The 24,785-nt window shown below is 47.1% G+C and overlaps 1 protein-coding gene and 1 non-coding gene across 2 annotated transcripts in view; both read right to left on the bottom strand.

The window, feature by feature from the left end:
• LOC130041084 (teneurin-2-like) overlaps positions 1-24,785 on the bottom strand; it is a gene marked incomplete at its 3' end in the record, with an annotated part of 839,548 nt that overhangs the window by 375,898 nt on the left and 438,865 nt on the right. The window lies entirely within an intron of this gene.
• LOC130041099 (U6 spliceosomal RNA) lies at positions 23,239-23,345 on the bottom strand. The gene has a single exon (XR_008795050.1). It is a non-coding gene; the product is annotated as a U6 spliceosomal RNA (small nuclear RNA).

Here is a 24,785-nt window from a genome sequence, read left to right as displayed (position 1 = left end):
CTACTTAAGCCATAATCCCAGAGACTCAGAAACAAATCTTGGAACCCAGTGGCTTTTGGCAGAAATCTCTCCAGATTTAATTATTAAGATTTCAGAATTCCAAAATTATATGCTATTTATAATCGGCAATAGAAGACAAATTGTCTAATGTTGCCTTTTCAGCAGATCTGAGTGTTGGAGTAAAATCCCAAATAATAATGGTAGGTCTGGTGTCAAAATATTGAATGTAATCAAAGAAGAGAGAGAGTAATGTGGAAATCATCTGCCACACAGGGAGGGGGAGGGTATGGGATGGGGGTATACTGGGGTTTTTGGTGGTAAATACTCCTGTAGACTGAAGGGTACTGGGCACCCAGGTAACCAGGACTCCTACTCACTCTTGCCCAGGCATCTAGATGGCCACAGAAGGTGTTCAATAAAACACTTGTGAAATGAAGAAAAGAAACTCTTTATGTATTATAAATATAAATACACACACACACATACACTGGAAGTCACCTTAGTATACAAATGGGAATAGGAGCCTCTTGCCTTAAAAAGATCTTTTCAATGTCATGGACCAGGTTGTGGCCAGAGCGAAAGCAAGGCAAGATGTCTTGAAGCCCAGCAGCACGGCTGCCTGAATGACTGGTCCTTGCACAGCCACGGGCTGATGAAAAGGTGCAGTGAGCTGTGGAGAGGGAGAAGATGAGCATAGGGAATCATGGGTCTAGTGCCAACAATGATTCTGGATAAACGCCAGAGTCCCCAGGAGCCTCCGATCTAGCAGGTTCTAGCAATTACTCAGTATCTGCAGTAGACTTTGTGTATTCAGCTCTCAGCAGCCATGCCAGTACTAAAATTTACAGCTCGCCTGGACACCACCTTGGATGTGTTACTTGAGGTCCAGACATCCAATTTGGGTAAATGAAATCTTATTTTCTCTCAGACTTGCTCATTCATCAAATATCCACCTGGTGCCAATGATACGGCGCTAAGTGCCAGGGATGTGGCGACAGAAACTGTTACTCCCCTGTTCCCAGGAGCAAATTATTGAGTTGAAAGACGGAAAATCAGTGAAACTATGGAAGACCTAGGCCATGAAGGAAATACACGGAGTGATGAGTTGCAGAATGTGGGCAACTCATGGGAACACCAGCAGGCTTCAGGAGCAGGGGATTCTTGCTGTGGTTTATTATTCCAAGCAACAGATATTTCCCAGACATCTCCTCAGTGCTTGTTCTAGAACCCAGGAGGCCAGCAGCCAATGAAAGCATCAGGAAATCTATAGCCGGATGCAGTTTACGCTCTCCAATCAGGGAGGCATAGAAGATAAGGAGGCTCAGGGCAGACCAAATCGGATGCGATAAGCAACCAGCAAGTAGGAGTCAAGTAGGACCACGGAGAAGCCCTGAGCTGGTCATTCTTAGTTCTACAGTAGGTCTAGATAAGGTTCTGCAGAGCTGAGATATTTGAGAAGGGCTGAGGGAAATACTCAGGACAAGCAACTATGTAGGATGGGGTTCCTTCTAATGGGATATTCACTAAGGATCAGGAACAAATGAGGCTTCTTTTTGCTCATTTGAGAGATGCCCATGGAGAACTACGGAACGCTGTTTTAGAACCTCAGAGTACAGGAGGAACAAAGGGTGTGTGTGTGTGTGTGTGTGTGTGTGTGTGTGTGTGTGTGTGCGTGCGCGCGCATGTGCTCATGGCCTCACCAATATCCGGTCCAGCGTCAGAGAACAGCAAAGTTCTAGAGGTGGGAGAACGATCAGCGTGTTTGAAGGACACGGAGAGATTTGAGAGTGTGACATAGAAGAAGATCAGATCAGTCACTGCAGCCTGAGGGTGGAGGGCTCTCAAGGTCATTGCAGTGACCTTGACATGCATCCCTGGTGTGATGGAAACCCCTTGGAAGGGCTAGGAGCAGGGCTGGGGCTTAACATAGTGTCACTGACGCCCTCTGGCGGTTGACTGGAGGAGCAGCAGGTGAGTCAGTTGCAAGGGCAGGTAACAGAAGTTCAAATTCTACCTGCCTACGGGGGTTTGGAAGAAAGAGAAAGGAGCTGATGGTGATCACAGGCTTCTTCTGCTCAAGAGAAAGAGCGGCCTAAGATGTAGATTCAGGGAAAGGTCCTATAGAGCAGGCCAACTGGATTTCATCCCGAATATCAGGCACGTACAATGGTTGTTTTATAAAACAAGTCCTGTTCCTAGGCAGAAGATGGTTGCTGCCCTTCCAGAGCTCTTTGCTGTAGCCCACAGAGAGGAAAGTGTGGTTTTTCGCATTGAATGGGGATAGGTGTAGGGGGAAGGCCTTAATTTTTCAAGAGCGTGCCAATAGAGTCATAATTACCATACACACAACCTCATGTGTATTTAATGACAGATGCAGTGATTACAGTGTTAAATCCTTCAGGGATAAAGCGATCTCATACCATTATTCTGGTTCCAAAGAGGGTTTCTGCAGTTGGCTGCCTCATCATAGTCAATACCAGCCCCACCGAAAACTGCCGTATTGTGACAATGCACACAGGAAATACACATTTCAAACTAGGAGGAGACAAAGATGTAAGGTCAACCTAAAATACTTTTTTTTTTTAAAAAAAAAAGACCTTAGCTAATAAATTGAACTTTTTTTTAAACTCATCAATACCTGGGGCTGGAGTGACAGCACAGCAGGTAGGGCGTTTGCCGACCCGGGTTCAATTCCCAGCATCCCATAGAGTCCCTGAGCACCAACAGGAGTAATTCCTGAGTGCATGAGCCAGGAGTAACCCCTGTGCATCGCCGGGTGTGACCCAAAAAGCAAAAAAAAAAAAAAAACCCAAACAAACAAAAAAAACCCCAACAACAACAAAATCAACTCATGATACCCATACATACTTCTTTTTAATTGACAGTAGGGTCTGTGATCCCCCGCCTTATTGCTTTCTTAGAAAATCAGCAGTACAGTAGTGGATTGTGGCTACATCATTCTTGACCTAAGGAAACCTGGCCTGAAATGGTCCAAGAGCCATTTGTGTCTGATGGATAGAGGGAGAGGGATCAAATGAGTCCTTTTACCAAACAGTAACAGCTAATCAAGCGGCCAGCCGCAGCCACAGGCTTTCAACACCAGTAATTGTCTGCTTGTAGGAATTCCTGCCCCAGGGAAAGCTGCGGAGACATGCAGAGCTTGGCTGAGCGGATCACACAGAAGCTGGTGACACTGAGGGAATTCAGAGCTGGAAGCTGGCAGGGGAGAGAGGTGCCACTGACATCGAGAGCTCAGCCGGGGCCTGAGACGTCATCAGCACAGCTTTGGTCAATGTGACAACGTGATTTCTTACCGCATGAGCTGGGACGGATGGCGCTGGGGAGATCACAAGAGGCTTGGTTTTTTTTTTTTTTTTTTTTTTTTTTTGCTTTTTGGGTCACACCCGGCGATGCACAGGGGTTACTCCTGGCTCTGCACTCAGGAGTTACTCCTGGCGGTACTCAGGGGACCACATGGGATGCTGGGAATCGAACCTGGGTTGACTACGTGCAAGGCAAACGCCCTACCCGCTGTGCTATCTTTCTAGTCCCAAGAGGCTTGATTTAAGGTCCAAGTTGGAGAAGCAATGTTGAATGACTTTTTTTTTTTGGAGGGTGGGGGCATATATGTGTCGATGCTCAGGGGTTATTTCTAGCTCTGCACTCAGGAATCACTCCTGGCAGTGCTCAGGGGACCAAATGGAATACTGGGGATGGAATCCGGGTCGGCCACCTGCAAGGCTCTGGTCCCACAACCTTGAACGTTTTGTCAGCACTTTGCAACATAGTTTTGTAAATTCCTGTTTTTTGAGAGTCATCTGGAATCTCAAATTATTATTATTATTATTTTTTATGAGGAAATAAAGCCTGACAGGAAGAATCCCAAATTCCCAGAGATGTCCACCTCCTAATCCCTAGCATGTGTCTCCTGACACAGGGAGGAAGCTTTTTGCTGATGGAATTAAGATAAAGGGCCTCGGGGTGGAGGGATAATACAGCAGGTAAGGTGCCTGCCTTGCATGAGGCCACCCTGGGTTCAATCCATGCAACCCTAGATGGTCTCGTGAGCGGTGCCAGCAGTGATCCTTGAGCACAAAGCCAGGAGTAAGCCCTGAGCATCACCAGTTGTGACCCCACAACAAAACAGAACCAAAAAGATCAAGGCCTTTATTTTATTTTATTTTTAAATTAGATCATCAGGGGGCTGGAGTGATAGCATGGCCAGTAGGGTGTTTGCCTTGCACGCAGCCAACCTGGGTTCAATTCCCAGCATCCCATAGGGTCCCCTGAGCACCGCCAGGACTAATTCCTGAGTACATGAGCCAGTAGGAACCCCTGTGCACCGCCGGGTGTGATCCAAAAAGTAAAAAAAAAAAAAAATTAGATCATCAGAGTTGGACTTTTTATTTATTTATTTTTGCTTTTTTTGGGTCATACCCGAGAGTGCGCAGGGGTTCCTCCTGGCTTTGCACTCAGGTATTACTCCTGGTGGTGCTTGGGGGACCCTATGGGATGCTGGGAATCGAACCTGGGTTGGCTGTGTGCAAGGCAAACTCCCTACCCAATGTACTATTGCTCCAGCCTCAGATCGAGGCCTTTAGACAAAAGATTATCCCTGACTCTCTGTGGGTGGCATCTACTCTAGGAATCCTTCTCAACAGAGAAACTTTGTTCACTCCCCATCTATAGCACAAAGAGGTAATATGTTTGTGTGTGCTTTATTTTTTTTAATTTTTTTTTTTTTTTTTTTTGCTTTTCTTGGGTCACATCTAGCGATGCACAAGGGTTACTCCTGGTTCATGCACTCAGGAATTACTCCTGGTGGTGCTCAGGGGACCATATTGGGTGCTGGGAATCGAACCCGGGTCGGCCGTGTGCAAGGCAAACGCCCTACCCGCTGTGCTATCACTCCAGCCCCTTCTGTGTGCTTTAAAGGGTGTGCTTTGGGGAAACTGTGTCGAGGTGACGGGAGGAAAGCTCAAGGATTTTAGTTGGATTTGAAACAAAAATGAAACCACTCAAACACTCACGACTTTTTTTTTTAAATCATTTTGTTCAGGTGATGTATTACATTTTTGAAAAGCTGCTAAATAATGATAGATGATTATAATAAGTGATTTCTCTGCAAATGGAAATGTGGATTAGGTATACATCAAGCTAATGAATGACTTGTAGGACAAAAGGTCCTGAGGCTTTTTAATCCCTTAATACTCAAGTAGGGCTCAGAGGGAGAGAAGAGAGAGAGAGAGAGAGAGAGAGAGAGAGAGAGAGAGAGAGAGAGAGAGAGAGAGAATGTAAGTTTTTCCCTGAGAAAATTAAATAATTGCACTACAACTAGATAGATACAGAGATTTGTGAAGCTAAATCCATAGGCCTATTTCCTAATAAATTGCCATTTGCAAGTGGATTACTGCAGATTTCATTCCAGCCCAGCACACCCCCAGATTCTACTCTTTCCCCCTTGCACAGTACTCATTCGTCCCAGCTCTTTTTCTCAGCAGCACTATAGCACTGGTGTCCCATTGCTCATCAATTTGCTCGAGCGAGCACCAGTAACGTCTCCATTGTGAGACTTGTTGTTACTGTCTTTGGCATATTGAATACGCCACGGGGAGCTTGCCAGGCTCTGCCATGTGGGCGGGATACTCTCGGTAACTTGCAGGGCTCTCAGAGAGGGATGGAGGAATCGAACCTGCGTCGGCCGGGTGCAAGGCAAACGCCCCACCTGTTGTGCTATCACTCCAGTCCTTCTTCTGAGTAATGCCCGTTATACTCCAGCAACTGGGGGGACCGAAGGCTTTGTCATCAGAAGCAGACAGTCATAAATCACCTCTTCCTTCTACGGGTACTGCTTCCACTCCGCGGCACCCAACGTCAGCCCCTGCCCCTCTTTAAATGATGGCCTTGCACTCAACGGGACGGATACATTATTCTCCCTCTTCTGAATACCTCTTCGAAGCCGACGCGCAGAAATAAATAAATGCAATATTTCAGAGGGGAAAAACTGTGAGTGAATAGAATCATTTTACAAGCAAAGCAATCAGACATAAGCATCTGCTAGAACTACTCACTCAGAAATGGGGGTGCTGGGGGAGAATCTCTTAAGCATTGACAATAAATTTAATTCCACAAATGCACCCACAGTGGCCTTCCTCCACTGGGGGGGGAGGGGAGAGGGGGCTGGATGGGTGCACTGGCATAGGGGGAGGATGTTGGCTCTACGTTATCCTCTCTGCTTAGAAATGTCACAGACCACTATGGACAAAAACCACCTTTTCTCTCATCTCTGCCCTGAGCGCCAAGATTGGCTCAGGATGCAATCTCTGACAATTGTTTTTAATAGGTAAGACTGTAATTGTGTGTGTGCGTGTGTGTGTGTATGTATGTGTGTACACATGCATGAGAAAGATTAAACAATTTTAGGTCAGCTAAATCTACTCATTTTTTTTAAGTAGATACCAAGAACTAGCTTTCCAAAAATTGGAATAAATGGAAAGTATGAGATTAGCTATATTTGGGGGGAAACTTCTAACTTACATAGATATTTCTTCAAAAACTATCCTGGCGGGGCCAGAGCAATAGCATAGAGGGTAGGGAGTTTGCCTTGCACGCAGCTGACCTGGGTTCGATCCCTGGCATCCCATATGGTCCCCCAAGCACCGCCAGGAGTAATTCCTGAGTGTCCTGAGTGCAGAGCCAGGAATTACCCCTGAGCATCGCTGGGTGTGACTCAAAAAGCAAAAAAAAAAAAAAACTGTCTTGGGGTTTTTACTAAACACTCAGAAATGTTTTGGAGTAAGTAGGGAAGAACTTACTAATGCTTGTGGGTCACAAATCACCCCCAAATATCTGAACTCCCTATCTACTTTCTTACCCCAAGTCCCATTTTCTTCCCCTGGAATCCCTGTTTGGTGCCTTCTGAAAAATGTTATTCTAGAATGTGGTTTTGCTGCCCTGGAATGCTGGAAGGCTCTAGGTGGGTCACTCCTGGAAAGGAGGGTCAAGTTTGGATTTTCCAAGTGAGCTGCCAGGAGCTCCCACTGGGGTGCGTGTCCATCCTGCGATGGACCATGCCTTTGGTGGGTAAAATCAGCCCAGAGGGTCTCTCTTGGTCTCTGGGATATTCAATTGCAAATGCTCAGGGTATGTCTCGTTTGCAATGAGGGATGCAATATCCACCCACTGTCCAGGGCTTTGCTTTGTGTTCTCTATTCCCCGGGCTTCCTTCTTGGTCCATCAAACAGCCATCCTGCCTTATGGCTTCTCCAGGGAAACTTTTCCCCCCAAGGAAATGCAACTCAAGCTGTTCCAGCCTGCTTGCTGCCCCCGAAACTCTGCATGCCAACTCTTAGGGTTGGCACTTATTGTTTTGGAAATTTCCATGCTTGATCTCCCAAAGAATGGTGTTCTCTCTCTCTCTCTCCCCCGCCCCCTCTCTCTCTCGCTGTCATTTTTCCTCTCTCTCTCTTCCTCTTTCTCCCTGTCATCTTTCCTCTCTCTTTCTTCCTCTCCCTCTCCTTCTCTCTCTCTTTCTTTCTCTCTCTTCCCCTCTCTATTTCACTCTTTCATATTCTAAGATAAGCCACCTGGACCCCAGGATATTGGCTGAAAACAACAACAACAACAACAGCAACAACAACAACAACAAAGAAATGCAGGTGAAATGGGCAGAATGGGCCAAGCTGGTTTAAAACCTCTTTCTGTTCTAAAAATTAGAATTCTCTAAATTAGGTTACGTGACATGCCAACCAAAGGTCACACAGCAGAGCCTTCCAGTTTTAGGAGAAAGGGATCTGATACCTGTTAAAGGATGTCCCGGGCCTCAACTCTTTTAACTGCCCTCCCAGCCTGCTCCTGCTTTCGGGAAGGAACTCTGTTCCCTCTTGGAAATATCTCAGAGTACCTCTTAATGTGTGGGCAAGTTCTCTTTCTGGTTTAGTCCGATGCTTGAAAGAACTTGTAAAGGACAGAAGCAATAATCAATAGCTGCTTGGGACAAGCAAGCCTTAAGGCCCCTGCTTTATTTGTCTTCAGCCTACAGAATACCGTACCTGCAACACACACACACACACACACACACACACACACACACACACACACTCACACACACAGAGGAACCCATCATAATAGCGCTACTGCACAGAGGAGGAAACCAAAGCTCAGAGAGGTTACGTGACATGCCAACCAAAGGTCACACAGCAGAGCACAGTTTAAAGGAAAACATCAAGTGTTGATTCAAATGAGACTTTCTCCGTCGACTCCTGCTTTGCCCTGCTTGGAAATTTGCTTCCTCTATTATTCGTATGACTCTTGCTCCAGGGTGCAGCCTCGAAAACCCATATTCTTTCCACCACACAATAGATAAAATAATACAGGGAATCAGACCTCACTCAACACATCTTTGAACTGTGCACCTGACTTCGGTCCCAAGTCTGGGCTTTCTCACACAACCCAACAGTCTGTGCAAACGGCTTGGGCCGGAAGGGCTTTCAAAGTGCTGCCGCCTGCATTGTATCCGGGAAAAACCCAGGGGCTGACGGCGGTGTTAGAGAGTCAGGCAGAACACAGGGAAGTCGGGGCTTGCCCTGGTCACCAGCTCTTCTGGGAGTGACCCAAGAACAGGACCCACTTTGGAGAACAATGAATCCGTGACAAAGCTCTGGCCGCAGAGCAAGGCGGTGCATCTGACACATCGACAGACACAGCTGGTGGAAGGCCTCCCGAAGCTGGACTCCAGGGGGTGGACAGGCAGTACCTAAGGCTGTGTGTGTGTGTGTCGGGGGGGGGGGTCAGGCTTTGGGAAACTGTGAGTCCACAAGCCTTCACCCGCTGCCAAACAAGCTGGCCGAGGGACCCTCTGGGCCACAGGGTTAAATGGCAATGACCGCATGTTTCTTTATACTCTGCTTGACTCTAAAAACCTCTGCAGGGCCTTGGAATGGTGCAACCCTCTCGTCAACAGATACAGCCAGACCCGTCAACAGGAATCTCCTATTTCTGACATAGGTGAACTGCATGAGAATTCAAGAGTCTGCCCAAGCGGGAACTGCAAAGGAGAATAGGGAAGTGAATGCAATGGGAACAAATGAAGGAGGGCAGTGGGGAGTTCAGACGGGAAAGGTGAGGCCAGAGGCTGGGATTCACACCTGTGCTATGTGCCCATAGGTGATCTATATTGTCTTCTACATGAATGCACACATGTGTTGTATGCGTGTGCCTGTGTGCATGCTTGAATGTGTCGTGGGCATGCACATGAAGGTGGCTGCAAGCCAGCGTGAGACTGTATGCAGGTTCATGGTGAGCATGGACCTAAGTCTGCAGGTGTAGGCAGGCATGGATCTGCACAACCATACAAGTCTATATGCACATGTGCACATTTCCATTCTTCACTTGGGTGCCTGTGTGCATATGCACACACATTCCATGACAGGGGTACGTTGTACCCGCTGTGTACATAGGCACACACGTGTCCCTTTGTTGCTATGTCTGCACATTCGTATGTGTCTGATGCCCACATGAATGAAATCGCCATCTATATCCCAGCTACTAAAATGATTCATCATCGGGAAGAGAGTCCAAGGTGAATGGGAATAGGCATTGCTGGCATTGGCGAGTCCTCAGCCAACTTTGGCACAGAAAACCAAGGACTGTACTATGGGAAGGGAGGAAAAGTGGCCTCCAGTCTGCTAGGCTCTTTATCTGGTGTCTCTCAGCACCACTGTTTCAGCACTGCAGCACTGTAGACCCGTTGTTCATCGATTTGCTCGAGTGGGTACCATTGGTGTCTCTATTGTGAGACTTGTTACTGTTTTTGGCATATCGAATACGCCACGGGAAGCTTGCCAGGCTCTGCCATGCGGGCAGGATACTCTCAGTAGCTTGCTGGGCTCTCTGAGAGGGGCAGAGGAATTGAACATGGTTCGGCTGCGTGCAAGGCAAACGCCCTATCGCTCCAGCCCACTGTTTCAGAAGACCAAAAAAGGGGGGAAAATCTATCTTCATCAGAGAATAGGAAACTTTGCAGAGGATTGGGGAATTTGGATAGTCTGGTAAACACAGATGAGGAGTAGGCATTTCCACTGGAAAAAAAAATATCTCGTGGTATCCTTTTAAATGTGGCTTCAAAATACAAAAAAGAAATACAAATATATACATAGTGGATGGATGCATGCTTAGAGATATGCACTGGGAGCCTACGAGGCAGAGATACACTTTCATCCAAACTGCTTCTTAGGCTTGATTTGTGCAAACAGATGCTTCCAGCCAGAAGACAGTAAAATTGGAGCTAGAGTGATTTTATCATTTAATAAGGGGAACGTGCACACACGAACACATACGGGTGTTTGCGGAAAGAAATATTCTGTCACTTTAGAGCAAGCAAATTGTTTTCTCCACTAAACTCCTACTGGGGCAGAACACTGAAAAATGTATTGTAATTTGCTCATGTCTAGATTCATGTTTTATTCCATATTCAAAAAAGCCTCTGTGTTTATGGGTTTTTCTTTCCATGTGGAGTTTCAATCTTTACTGAAGCTATGCTTATGTTTCCGGGAAAAAAAAAACCATTGAGTCAAAGCATTGCAAAACCAATTTCTAACCTCTGAGAAAAATGGTTATCGCGGGCCTCAGATACTTTTCTTCCCCTATACAATGAAAAAAAAGCAACCCTTTTAAGACAGGGTACTGTGCCTTGAATAGGAATTTAATAAACTGGCCAAGTTAAACACAGCTACAAGTAGTAGAGAGGAAGAGGTAATTCTCTAGAGAAAACGTACTGGTCCTATTTATCCAGAGTCAATTTGAGCTTACCTTCCCACATTTCTGGGGTCCAGATACAATTTGCATTTGGCAAACACCTCAAATCCTGTTATCAAAACATTACAATTGGGGGCATCTGAAAACTTGTTCATAAAATATAAAGCGAGACCTCATATTTTTTGAGCTACTGATGGCATGCCTTATACGGGGGACATTGGTTTTATCCAGTAAATCACTGCCAAAGATGCTTTACGATGGAAGCCAAGCATCCCCGGGGCTAATTCAAACCTAGCTGATGAGAGCTGAGCCAGTCTCCTCTGAACCAGAGACACAGACGAGGATACAGGGGGTGGTGGTGGATTTGGGGAAGGTGGCTGTCAAAGGTGACTTGAACATACATCACAAATCCATCAGAAACAATGTACTCGGAGAACTGGTTCACGTCAGTTTAAGGCTCAGCCTGGTGATGGGGAGAGAAAGCACCTCATTGGAAGGGAGAGACAAGGATGCGCGACAGCATCACTGCGACGGCAGTACCACGGGAAGGCGACAGAGTTGAGAGAGAGGAATGGAGGAGAGGAGAAAGGCAAGGAAGCACAGGGGCCAATTGGGTTGAGAGACCAGAATTCAGGCGCGAGATTCTGTAGGGGAATGTCTGGATTTACTAAAGCTGGCCAACAAGGAAGTTTACCATCTTCTCTTGCCCTCCCTACTGCATCTCCTTCTTGATGTTGTGATGCTAACACTAGGACTTCCTTTCTCTAAGACATCAAGCTCTTCTCACACCCTTGTGGCCCCACCTTGAGAGACAAGGATGTCATCCTCTGCCCTGTGATTGGCTGGCTCACCTGTCTTTCATCAGGTGACCTTACTGTCCGCTTTTTTTTTTTTGAGCCTTCAGGCATCTGGTCCCCAAGGATAACTTCCTGTCACTTTCTTCTTTTGGAACAGAAGGGACCTGGACTTCTTGGCCACCCTTTGCAGGAGTTTAGCCTCTGTCTGCTCTTATATTTGCCTTCTGTGAGACTTAAAGCTATCTGGAAATGGGGACTTCTTTAGTATCAAGCATTGTCCTCCCATTGTTCATCGATTTGCTCGAGCTGGCCCAGTAATGTCTCCATTTTCGAGACTTGTTGTTACTGTGTTTGGCATACTTAATATGTCATGGGTAGCTTGCCAGGCTTTGCCGAGCAGGCGAGATACTCTCAGTAGATTGCTGGGGTCTCCGAGAGGGGTGGAGGAACTGAACCTGGCTCGGATGGGCTGGCAGCATGCAAGGCAAATGCCCTACCACTGTGCTATTGCTCCAGCCCTTTAGTATCAAGCAGTGTATGGCAAATAGTATGTATTAAATGCATGTGTGTATGTAAATGAAATGGAAATGGTGTGTGTGTGTGTGTGTGTGTTTGTGTTTACACTCATGCATTTGATTCTTTGGAATTTCAGCATCAAAGCAGCTAGAATCCATTTCTCTCTCTTTCCTTTCATCTCTCTCTCTCTCTCTCTCTCTCTCTTTCACTCTCTCTCTCTGTGCCACTGACACACCAGGGCGAGTGATCTTTGGGGGGTTGTTTCTGATTAAAAATGATTCCCCTTAATTTATCCATTGATGCGGGGCTCTGGGATTCATTTTCCCGCCCCAATTTGGTTCTCTCTGCTAGAGTTTATTGCACTTGACCAAACTGGACCAAGAGGAGTCATCTGTCTTTCACTTGTGCTAAATATTTTCGGCTTCCCTGGCTTATTGGGCTTTGCAGATATTGTGCTTTTCACGAGTGGCAGGTCTGTGTAGCCCTACATGGGGCAAGTTTATGGGCACCACTTTCCCCACACCACGTTTAATAAGGTGTATGCGTCACTTGGAGACATAACGCTACTGTATGCCTATTCAGCTACTACAGAATGGAAACATTACGCACTCTTTGAGGTGCCCTGCCCATGGTGTTCCAGGTGCCCCAGGACTACACCCAGAGGCACTGAGCAGCCTGGTGGCCGGGATCCAACCCAGAACCTTGAAGATGCCAGGCATGGACTCCAATTCTCTGAGCTATCCTCCCCCAGCCTTAAATATTAAAGAATTACTTTTTCATGAACTGGAAACACCTAAAACAATCTAGGTATCTTGCCTGACTGCAATATTCATGTCATGGCTGCTGTCTGGAGTCTCACCAGTGACAGGTGTGTGGGCTCGACTCCTAAAAGCCAAAGCTGATTTTCCCAGCAGAGGTGATGTGAAACACTGGGGTGTCGGCAACCATGAGCTGCCGACTTACCACCACGAGCCCATGGACTGGGAAGCAGGGAAGGTGGGTCTGCAGAGGAGAATGAGGGGGGGGAGGGGAGACAGAGGTAGCCACAAAGAAAAGAAGAGTGGGGAGAGGGAGAGATGAAGAGAGAGAAAAAGAGGGACAAGGAGAAGGAGGCAGAAAGGAATAAAGGGAGAGGGAGAGGAAGGGAGAGAGAGAAAGAGAGAAGAAGATGGATGGAGGGAGGGAGAGAGGGAGGGAGAGAGAAGAGAGAAGGGAGGAGAGAGAAGGGGGAAGAGAGAGGGAAGGAGAGTGAGGGAGGGAGAGCGAGAATGGGGAAGGAAAGAAAGGAAGATGGAGGGAGGGAGAAAGAAAGGGAGGGAAGGAGAGAGAGACAGAGGAAGGGAGAGAGGGAGAGAAAGAGAAGAAGATGGAGGGATGGAGGGGGAGGGAAGGAGAGAGGGATGGAGAGGGTAAGGGAGTATGAGGGAGAGGGACGGGGGCGGGGGGGGGTAGAGAAAGATTCCGTCTTTCTGCCAGGATGTTAAGTACTGATTGAACTCATCTGCGCGCAGCCACCATCTCTTCTGACATGGCTCTAGTCTGCCCGTTCTGTTTCTGAGGATGTGGACACAGGCGTTAAGTATACATTTGTACAATGAAAGCCCAGCCATCAGGGACGAGGGGACATGTTTAGAATCCACAATAGCCCGGATGCATTAGAGGGATTACACGGAATGAAATTCAAATCAGAAGGATACAGAAATCACACCTCGGGAAGGGGAAAAAAAAAGACATTCTCTTAAGACCTACAGGGCAAAGAGCTGGCAAGAAAATGTGAGGAGACCATCTGACAAGCCTGAAGATTTGGGGAAGGCCCCTGGCGGGAACCCCAGTTGGAAGAAGAGCAGAGAGCTAAGAATGACAGACTTTGGTTGGGAGGAAGGGGTGTGGGGTGGGTGGGTGGAGCCTGTGCCCAGACCTCCCGTGTCCTTTTGGTGGACGTACTTGGATTTGGCTGCTGCCACTGTCACCAGCAGGATGGCACAGATGGCTGGGAACCTACATCCCGTTTACTTAGATGTGAGGGACCCTGCCTCTGATGGAAAGAGAAGGAAGGAGGAAGAGAGAAAAGGAGGGAGAAAGGGAGGGAGAGAGAAAGAGAGGAAGATGGAGGGAGGGAGGGAGAGAGGGAGGGAAGGAGAGAGAGAGAAAGAGATAGACAGGGAAGGAGGAAGAGAGAGAAAGAGGGAGAAAGGGAAGGAGAGAGAGGGAGGATGAAGGAGGGAGAGAGAGGGAGGAAGAGAAAAGGGGAGAGAGGGAGGGAGAATGGAGAAGGGAGGAGAGAGAAGGGGGAAAGAGAGAGGGAAGGAGAGTGAGGGAGGGAGAGAGAATGAGGGAGGGAAAGAGAGGAAGATGGAGGGAGGGAGGGACTGCCAGTGAAGCTGGGTTTGAACAGAGAAGGACAGAGCCAACCTTGCTTTCCTGTTTCTCACTGCTTGGCACACAAAATTCCACCCTAGGTCCAGAGCTTCTTGCATACACGACCCATCCTCAGGACATCCTCCCCAACCCCCAGCGGGGGACTTCGAGCAAGTCCTTCCTGGGTCTCCGGTGCGCCCCACACCCGGAGCTCTGTGTGATCCCCTCTCCCACCCTGCATTCCCCACAGTGCAGCGATGCCTGCAATATTCCGAGGGGTGTGAACATGCCATAAGTTAAACAGATCCAAGAGTTCTATCAAACGGGATAGAGTTCCACTTGCCAAAACAAATATTCTTCCTCGGCTTGCCAAAACAAACGTGCTGGGTCAACAGAGGCAAAAACGGTTTAAAGAGATGAATTTAGTTTAACACAGCCCAGTTCACTACTCTGTGTACATGTATGTATGTAGGACTGTGTGTGTGTGTGTGTGTGAGTGAGAGAGAGAGAGAGAGAGAGAAAAGAGAGAGAAAGAGAAAGAATGAAGAAAAGGCCAAAGGAGAAATTAGCAGCTAATCTTAAAATAAGAAATTATTTACATAATGGTGCAGATCCCAAGTTCAGAGCAGAGAATATCATAATTATTTATAATCTTGAGTCCAAACAACTAGTATTAGGTACTTATATACACGTTCACTTGCACGCGCGCTTACACACACACTTACACACACACACACACACACACACACACACACACACACCAATTCCCTGAGCCCCTCTACAGTGAACAAGGTGGAAACAAAAGGCTCCTCCCTCCCAAGGCCAAGCACCCTGGGAGACTCAGCCACATGCCCTGGGTTTCAGAGGCTCAGCCCCGGGTGACCTGATTCCAAAATGAAGGGTCTCCAAGGTGACATGCTGAGAATCGGTTGTTTCTCATTGCCTCTTCTGGAGATTTCACAAGATACACAGAGTGAGAAGGAATTGTCACCAGGCTCTGCTAATCTCATGCAGAGTTAAGTGGAAACCGAGTGAAAAAATAACCAGCAACCGTAACGAGCTGCTCCTGGCCATCAGCTTTCAAGTCAGGCCACTGGCCTCCTGACTTCCTGTGGACGTGACTTTCACCTCCATTTAGAAAACACTGGGCCTGGCAGAGAGGGAGGAGTAAGCCCTGAAACCAACGCTTCTTTTCTTTTGCCTTTTTTTGGGTCACACCTAGCGATGCTCAGGGGTTACTCCTGGTTATGCACTCAGGAATTACTCCTGGCAGCGCTCGGGAGACCCTATGTGATGTGGGGAATTGAACCTGGGTCACCCGCATGCAAGGCAAACACTCTCCATGCTGGACTATCTCTCTAGCCCCAAGTCAATGCTTGTAATGACTTTTATCAAGATGTAAGTTATCTATGGCTTCTAGTTTCACGGTGCAATTTCCTAAAGCCTTTCTGGAGTATCATGGCCTCCTCCCCTCTGTCTGATTTCCCTATGGAGGCAGCTGAGGGGTTTTACAAATTATCCTGAGTCAAGCACTCTTCAGAGCTTCGCAGGGAAAACTCTGTTTGTGGATTTCACTGTTTCTAGGCAGCATCTTGTCCTGGAAGAGGCTTGAAGAACTTGGGATGGGGCTTTAGTGCTGGTTAGGGGCTATGTGGGAATCCCCTTCCACCCTCAGCCCCCATCTACAAATGCACTGAGTGGAGAAGATGAATCTGGAGCTTGATGGATGAGCAGACAGTGCTGTGCCCCTATCTGTTGATGTGATTTTCACGTTCGGGCTCATCTCTGTGGGCTGGCTGGGGTTGTGGGATCGTCATTCGCAGCCCATGGCACTTCTGGGTGGCTATGCCGGAGAGCAAACTGTCCAGCCAAAGCCTGAATCCTGGTGGACACGAGCAAATCGCATATTACATAAGTCCCAGTCCCTGGTCTGCATCTCGTGGCCGGCAGCTGAGGATGTTAGAGCCGGGAACTGGCCCTTCCACCATGAATTGGCCCCAGGAAAGTTGTTTCCAGAACTCAGCAGGGCTACGAGTGTATTTGCTGGGTCCTGCTCTCATTCTGTCTCTGCCAAAGGGCTCTGCTCAGCACATTCGCTGGGCAAACGTCAGGTGTCCCTTCGAAAAAGCAAGGCGGCTCGCCAGCATCAGATAAAAAAGGAAGAAGCTCTGCTTAGATTTTTTCCCCCTGTCCTGTTTTCTTTTGCCTCTGTGATTTGGACGTAACGGGCCCTCCTCATCCCTGGCCCCAAACTTTTGTGTTAAAAGTAAAATAATACCCAGCATTATTAATTACATTTTTTTTTCACTATCTGGGAAAGTACAGCAGGTGAAGCAATTGCCTTTGAGACTGCTGACCTGGTTTCGATTCCTTACGCCCCACTGGGTCTGAGTCTGCCGGGAGTGATCCCTGAGCACAGAGCCAGGAATAAGCCCTAAGCACTGTCAGGTGTGGCCCCAAAGATATTTATATATATAAATATATATCTTTGGGGCCACACCAGTCAGTGTGTATGTGTGTGTATATACACACACACACACACACACACACACATATAGTCATAGGACTGGAGTGACAGCACAGAGGGTAGGGCGTTTGCCACGACCAACCCAGGTTCTAATCCTGTTTGTCTCGGAGAGCCTGGCAAGCTCCCAAGAGTATCCTGCCCGGACGGCAGAGCCTGGCAAGCTCCCCGTGGCGTATTCGATATGCCAAAAACAGTAACAACAAGTCTCACAATGGAGACGTTACTGGTACCTGCTCAAGTAAATTGATGAACAATGGGATGACAGTGCTATAATGTTACAGCTTATAGATGATATATTATATATATTATAGCAGAATCAATATTATTGCTTTATTTATGCACTGCAACTCTGTCACACCCACCCAAAGGTTCAAAATCTAGGGCTACCCTCAGCGGTTTTCAGGGCTACTAGGGCTACTTGGGAAGGATTCAATCATGGGTTGCTGGGGATCAGATCTGGGGCTCGGCATATGGTAGACATGGCCCTACCATTGAGTCGTCTCTCCAGTCACCAACATGCTTCAACTGGAAGCCATTAGCATCCTCCCAGCCCCCACTTCGCCATGGGTCTCCAGGATACTCCAGAGGGACCACAGATATAAAGCACATTAATAGGGGGATGGCATAAGAGCAGAGGCTACTCCCAGGACTGGGGGGGGTGGTCTGGGGGGACACAGGAAGGGAGAGTGAGATCCCCAATCCGGCACTGGTTGAAGATACCCATGACAGCTGGTTTCCATGCAGAACTGCCAAGCAGAAACATCAGACACATTTGGAGCTAGAAAACCTCAAGTACCGAGTCTCTGGGCTTCTGACCTCCCTCTGGGCTTCTGTCCTCCCTCAAACATGGGCTGACCATCACATCAACAAGAAGCCCTGCGTAGATTTTCTGGGGATCGAACCCAGGTCGACCGTGTGCAAGGCAAAGGCTCTCCCTACTGTACTGTGGCTCTGTGTCCCCCAGACCAAGATGAGTTTCAGGCTCTGGAACGCGATCGTCTGCTGCCCCACCTGTGGAACACTGGCGTCTACATGCTGGGAATATTTGCTGCATCGATGAGCTCAGCTAGAGATTGGGGGTTTCCCGTCCCACAGAGAAGCACGAAGGCTTCAGAGACCTGTGCCAGCCGTTGGGCAAGGAGGCTATCAAAAGCTGGAGGAAATTATTTCTGTACACGAGTTGGGAGACCACAGCAAAGTTCCTGCCTCTCAGTGGCACCCTGGGAAGCTGACAGCAGTCGAATGCGTGGCTCTTGGCTTCTCCTTTAGGAAGAGCAACGTTATCGATGTGTGATGGTTTTTCCTCCCTCCATTTAAATAGTGAAGTCCCTTCCCATGAACGCTGTGTATCCCACGGGTCTGGTGGCAGAGTGCCCACACTTACATGTCCCTGAACACACTACCACGAGAAGAGCCATATCCCGGACCTCAGAGCTGAAGAGGGGTTCCGCCCCCACCCCGTTCTCAGCAGTCTGGGGGGAAGGAAGGAAATGATTAGAGCTCCATCTGCACCAAGACACGGATCTCAGAGCTCCTTCCTCTGCAGTGCAAAATATCAAGGAAGCCAAGCCAAGCAGGGGTATAAACAGCCCCGCCTGAGAGCACCTCCCGGGCACGACCCTGTCAGAGCAATCTGGGGCATCACTCGATTACCTCACATGTCAAAGACGCACACAGGCACGGGCAAGGTGTTGCTGAGTCACCTCTAGGAAAAGAGCAAAAGGAGAATGACACAGTCCTCTCTCTCCGAGGGGATTCTGGCCCCAGCAGAGGGAGAGACCCACCCGGGGGACTTTATTTATTTTTGCTATTTTGTAATTGTTTTCTTTTTGGGTCACACCCGGTGATGCTCAGGGGTTACTCCTGGCTCTACACTCAGGAATTACTCCTGGTGGCGGTGCTCGGGGGACCCTGCAGGATGCTGGGAATCGAACCTGGGTCGGCTGCATGCAAGGCAAATGCCCTACCCACTGTGCTATTGCTCCAGCCTTTTATTTTATAATTTTTTTATTGAATCATAGTGAGATAGACAGCCCCAAGGTTGTTCATGATTGGATTTCAGTTGGATAATGTTTCAGCATCTCTCCCTTCACCAGCTTGCATTTCCCACCATCTATGTCCTCAGTTTCCCTTCCTCCTCCTTTCCCCCACACCTGCCTCTCTCTCTCTCTCTCTCTCTGTGTGTGTGTGTGTGTGTTTATAATCTTGGATATGTATGTAATTAATTGCTTGCAATTAATAAGAAATGTGGTTCAGATGATGCTGACAATGGGATTCTGCCTTCAGTCATCTTCCCCATGGGACTAATTCCCCCTTATCACGCTAGGCACTGGTGGAGTCCAATCACCTGAAGATGCTCATTAAAAATACAGATTCTAAACTTCGCTCAAGACAAACTGCATCAGACCATCCAGGGGTGATGATGTGGAAACTGTGCTTCCAACCAAGCCCCAAGTGATGGCCGTGCACAGCCAGAATCAGGAACTAATTCACTAAGTTAGAGGGAATGGGGTCAACAGCCTCGGGCCAATTCACTTGACTTTTCAATAAATATTTACAGGCCTCACGGTCTGTGCCAAACACCATCCTAGACTCTCAGAGGAAGGAGACAAGGATCGTTGTGTGCAGTGACTATCCGGTCAGGGGGAGACCAGAGGAAAGCAAACAAAGGTGGTGAATGAATGAGAAACTTTCTGGGAATGATATGATGGGGAAAGTGTGCAAAAGGCAGGGAAAGCACTGCTAACCACTGAGTCGAGGGGTGGGTGGCTGGGTAGAAGTGGAGGATGAAGAACAGAGATGTCCACATGCTCCTCATCACTCTGAACTGAGACTTCAGCCACATGGGAAGGATGAGATTTTGGAAGCAAATAGCACCTAGGACAGGCGATACAGAGTCACTGTTTTGAGAACATTTTTGCCGAGATACTTTGTTTTCAATTTTCCATCATGCTTTCTGATGATTCCATTAAGAAAAAGTCTAGTGATAGTATTTTATTTTATTTTATTTGCTTTTTGGGTCACATCTGGCGATGCACAGGAGCTACTCCTGGCTCTTCATTCAGAACTTATGCCTGGCAGTGCTCAGAGGACCATATGGGATATTGGGGATCAAACCCAGGTTGGCTGCATGCAAGGCAAACACCCTACCCGCTGTGCTATCGCTCCAGCCTCTACTGATAGAATTTCATAGGCACACTGCATTCCTTTCCTATACCATATATCATGCAGACATACACATATATGCCACAAATATTTTTTTATCACCCTATCTGTATATTTACATGTAAAAATGTACTTACAGCCATCTAAACAATGATGTTTTCGTGTTATGTGTAGTTAGATTAGAAGAGGGGAATATTTTGAATCAAAGAGCAATCAAATAAACTATAGGTGGTATTAGAGACATAGGGGCAAAAAAAATTAAGGCAATGAAAAATAAAGTTTGATCTATAGTATCTAACACAGTCTCTTTTCCACACTGACAAAATTGGCATTTCCAAACTTAACTAATTCTCAAGCCCATGAATATTCAGCAGCAACAGGGAAAATAGAATCCAGGTTTCTCTGTGGTGCGCCTTTTGCAGGAAGACAAGAAAGTGATTTGTACAAGACGTGCTTCCAGAATTGAGTACAGCGAAGGAACTGACAGATTTGAGAAACTCTTGGTTGAATCTATTCTGTACACAAATTCGGAGCAACAACAACAAACCAAAAAACGAAACGGAGGCAGCACACTCTTGAAACCCCCAAGCTTCCTTCTGATCATATGCCAACGAAGAGCCAACAGAACTTTCTGATCCTCGCTTCCTCTTTTGTAAAAAAAAAAAAAAAGATAAAAAAACCAAAACACCAAAACCAACACAGAAACAACTAATGAACCAAGAGTGTTACTTTGTTCCCTGCAGGTCACATGAAATGAAGGGGGATGTCAGAATGAGAGTTTGACATAGAGGAACTGATCATGTAATGCTACATTCACTTTTTTCCCCATCTGCCTCTCAAAATATGTTCTGATTTATAAATGACTGGAAAACATCCATTGCTTCATCCACTGCCACCATTCCCCGTCAGATTATCCATTTAAACAGGAAAAATGTGTGTGTGTCAGGGGCGGGGGGCTGGTTCATAAACCAAGGATCATAGAGTTATTCACAAAATTAAACTAAGTTCTTCTTGACGGTTGAGTCCATAAAAGATAAAGTATGGATACACAATAGATTACTGTTTAGCTGTGAAACAAATAAAAACCAAACCAACAAAATCTTGCTATTTTCAAGAACTTGGAGGAATCTTGAGGGTATAATGCTTAGTTTAAGCCATAATTCAGATGGGCAGAAGAGGACTAATTTCACTCAAATAGGAGAGATTACAATCATGGTGAGATAAATGTCTATAACAGTTGTTGCTAATACAATTGTTATAGGCATTTAATATTCCAACACCAATCCCACCACCAGTGTCACCTTCCCTGTACCATTGTCCCCAGTTTTCCAACTACCTCCCAAGCCTGTCCCCTTAGCAGGCACAAAATAATTTTATTCTATATTACTCATTACAACTAAGGGCTGGAGCGATAGCACAGCGGGTAGGGCATTTGCCTTGCACGCGGCCGACCTGGCCAACTGGAGTTCGATTCCTCCACCCCTCTCGAAGAGCCCGGCAAGCTACCGAGAGTATCTCGCCCACACAGCAAAGCCTGGCAAGCTCCCCGTTATGCCAAAGTCACACAAGTCTCACAATGGAGATGTTACTGCACCCGCTCGAGCAAATCGATGAACAACAGGAGGACAGTGCTACAGTGCAGGATAGATTGGTAAAGGTAAAGGTAAAGGCCCTCCCGTTGATCATCGATTTGCTCAAGCGGGCCCAGTAACGTCTCCATTGGAGACTTTGTTGTTACTGTGTCTGGCATATCGAATACTCTCGGTAGCTTGCCGGGCTCTCCGAGAGGGGCGGAGGAATCGAACTCGGGTCGGCCATGTTGGCCGCGTGTAAGGCGAACGCCCTACCCGCTGTGCTATCGCTCCAGCCCTACAGGATAGATTAAAATGTTATAAATGAAAACAGAAAATACAAACTCAGACTATGTGGGGGGAAATAGCAGATAACAGATGAAAAGTGGAAAGGAGGTGGCCAAAGGAGCAAATGGGGTCAGAGATCTGCTGGTGGATGGGAAGGAAACTTGGGAGTGGTGAACACAAGCAGTAGACAGGTTGGGTTACAGGTTGGACACCTGACTCTTGTATAACATTGCAAACTAACATCCTCCCACCCCACCTACCCATTAAGAAAAAACAAAACAGGAGGCACATGTTCAACTCTGGTTAACCATTTGCTGGCAACCCAGTAAAACACAGGGTGGAAAAAGTCTTTAAAATACTACATTTTGGGATCTGGAGCTATAGCACAGTGGGGAGAGCATTTGTCTTGCACATGGCCAACCCGGGTTTGATTCCCAGCATCCCATAGGGTCCCCGAGCATTGCCAGGAGTAATTCCTGAGTGCATGAGCCAGGAGTAACCCTTGTGTATTGCCAGGTGTGACCCAAAAAGGAAAAAAAAACTACATTTTTATTCATGATCAACAATACAAAAGACAGTATGAGGGAGCTTGTCTGCCATAGAGGCAGGGGGAGGGGTGTGTGGGTGAGGGGGGATACTGGGGACCTTGGTGGTGGAAGAATTGCACTGGTGGAGGGCTTCGATCATTGTATGACTGAAACTCAAACAGGAAGGCTTTGTAAACCTCTCTCATGGTGATTAAAAATAATAAAACAAAATTAACATTCTGAATAAAAAAAAGTAATATGGAGTTCATGCCTTATCCAATTCAGCTGAATCAATGGCTGAATAAAACAGTACTCCTACATTTAAAAAAATACTGCATTTTGTTTCTTTTCTTTTTTTTTCCTTTTTGCTTTTTGGGTCACACCCGGTGATGCTCAGGGGTTACTCCTGGCTCTGCACTCAGGAATCACTCCTGGCCGTGCTCGTGGGACCATATGGGATGCTGGGAATCGAACCTGTGTCGGCCATGTTGGCTGCGTGCAAGGCAAATGCCCTACCCACTGTGCTATCGCTCCAGCCCCCTGTTTCTTTTTGTTAAATGTTATATAAAATATTATAATTTTCCTTTGTAATATTTTAATTTTTTTTCCCTGGGGCTTCAAGAAATGGCCAGGGAAGGAAGCTTAGTCTAGCTGATTTCACCTAGCCATTTCTTTTTTTTTTTCCTTAAATTTTTATTGGTGAAACACCATGAGGTACAGTTGTAGACTTACAAAAAAATATGGAACGCGTCACCAATTTGCATGTCATCCTTGTGCAGGGGCCATGCTAATCTTCTCTGTATTGTTCCAATTTTAGTATATGTGCTGCCGAAGCAAGCACTGCATTTTGTTCCTTAAGGGGGGGATATAGAGTTAGCTATATTCTCCGGTCATCTCACATCTTTGCCACTTGACATCAGATTTTGATGGTGGCCAGGGGACCTTTGCCTGTGACTATGGCATTGGCCATGTGCTATCTCGCTGGACCCCACGGTGTTTGGCTGAGGCCAGGTTGCCCACGAGGCCATACTCTGCCTGTACCAGACAGTTCAGTGGAGAACCACATTGGGGACCATCTCTACGGGGCAAGAGAAAGTTCTCGTCAGTGACACTGGCTCCTCCTGGGGCTGGCTGGACCCTTTTCCCACTATTAATGTTTAGTGTGATATGTGTCTTTATCAATTTTGATACTGGCTGAGGTACCACAACTCCAACAGTATTGATATTTATGGATTAATGTGTCAATTTCCTATATAACACATCACCCCCACCCCCACCACACACACACACACACACACACACACACACACACACACACCTCTGCTGCACCACCAGAGTACCCAAGATCCTCCAAGCTTATCACTCTGTCTCATCTGATCCACCTCCTCACTCTCGCTTCCAATCCCCCCAACTCCCCAACCGTGCACTCAGTAATCTGATTTTTGGAATTTAGGATCACCAACACATTGAAGTTTTGTGGCTGTTTTTGTTTTAAGTCTGTGTCACAGGCAGAGACTCCTCCCACTCAAGTCTCCTTCCTCCCCCGACTTGAGTCACTGGGGCCAGAAGTGTTGGTCCCCTGGCCACCATCTGCATGCTTATACCTTCTCCCACACCTCCGTGAACTCTTTGCAAGAGTTCCTTCTCATAACACCCTGGCCTCTCTCAACCCATCTTGGTATCTGCTTATCAGGGAGGGCCCCCGGAATAACACAATGGCGTTCCACCAGTTAAGCTGCTGCCAAACAGAATCCTGTTCACACCACTGAAAACGAGGAACTAGACAGTGACTGAGACACGTCCCATTGGTGATAATAGAAATGGGGGATGTGGGAGTCGGGTGGGAGGGAGAAAAGTTCTGTTAACATTTCCTGCAGACTTGTGACCACATTTAATCACCCAGAGTGTACCTTCACTGGTTACCAGATGTGTCATTAACCGTTTCGGAAAAAAAAAAGAAAAAAGTGAAATAAAATCACCCAGCATGAGAATGCTGTGGAATAAGTCAATACTAACAGATGGTGTTTATTTTGTCACTGCTTGTGTTAAAAAATTACCACCTCGTCCCTTCAAATCCAGTTCTTTAAGGTGGAAGCTTTATGTAAAGACGGCTACAGAAAATGCAATATTTTACCAGCCGTCATTGGGTTCCTTAAAATATGAGCACTTGTTTTCATGGTTTTCGGTTTTCTAGGACATGGTGCAATACACAGGAGATGGGTTTGTATAAATCTGACACGATGGAGTATTTTGCCAGCAGCTCTGTCTTACAACATGCAAT

This window comes from Sorex fumeus, unplaced genomic scaffold, assembly GCF_029834395.1.
Source record: "Sorex fumeus unplaced genomic scaffold, SorFum_2.1 ptg000097l, whole genome shotgun sequence".
Taxonomy (NCBI): Eukaryota; Metazoa; Chordata; class Mammalia; order Eulipotyphla; family Soricidae; genus Sorex; species Sorex fumeus.
This window is presented reverse-complemented; position numbering and strand designations above follow the sequence as displayed.